The sequence below is a fragment of the Podarcis pityusensis genome (genome assembly GCF_964106645.2).
Source record: "Podarcis pityusensis genome assembly, chromosome: 7".
Taxonomy (NCBI): Eukaryota; Metazoa; Chordata; class Lepidosauria; order Squamata; family Lacertidae; genus Podarcis; species Podarcis pityusensis.
The window spans coordinates 7,736,161-7,737,187 of NC_138031.1; positions in this window are offsets into that span (position 1 = coordinate 7,736,161).

Genomic DNA, 1,027 nt, shown 5'->3' on the forward strand with positions numbered 1-1,027 from the left:
CCTAGGAGGAGGAGACTCTGGTCATTTAAAGACCTATGTCCCATAATGAGTACTGAAGGGGAAACTGAACACATGTCTCATGTGCTTCTTTATCTGTAACGGCCAAATAAAACATCTCAGGACCTTTCATGATAACAGATAAAACCATCCTTGCCCTTTAACGGCAAAAAACATTTGCCCAATATACACATTTTGTAGGGAGGGGGTGAGCACAGAAGGGAAAATAAGATTTTCCGAAATGTCTTGCTGTTTCTTCCCTGTGTAAAATCATAGGTGAGAAGGTGAGTGGGATGCAAGAGCTGTCAGTTCTTAAGGTTGTTAAAATGAGTTTTTTTTAATTGTAAAACAGAAAATTTAATAAAAATTATAAGAAGACTCCTGTAGACTGGGGACTGGGAGCAGCCTCCGAGACCATATAGCACCGGTCTTGAAAGACCTACACTGGCTCCCAGGACATTTCTGAGCACAATTCAAAGTGTTGGTGCTGACCTTTAAAGCTCTAAATGGCCTCGGTCCTGTATACCCGAAGGAGCGTCTCCACCTCCATCGTTCTGCCCGGACACTGAGGTCCAGCGCCGAGGGCCTTTTGGCGGTTCTCTTGCTGCGTGAAGCCAAGTTACAGGGAACCAGGCAGAGGGCCTTCTCAGTAGTGGCACCTGCCCTGTGGAACGCCCTCCCACCAGATGTCAAAGAGAAAAACAACTACCAAATTTTAGAAGACATCTGAAGGCAGCCCTGTTTAGGGAAGCTTTTAATGTTTAATAGGTTATTGTATTTTAGTGTTCTGTTGGAAGCCCACCACCGTGGCTGGGGAAACCCAGCCAGATGGGCAGGGTATAAATAAATTATTATTATTATTATTATTATTATTATTATTATTATTTCTTTCTACAGGTGAACGGGCAATGAGAGTGACAGTTCTTTTCTAGCTACATGTCACTGAAGCCCACCTTAACTTAAGCCAGCTGTCCTCCTTAACAGGAGATTGGGTAAGGCAGACACCCAAGATATATGCAAATACCATGTG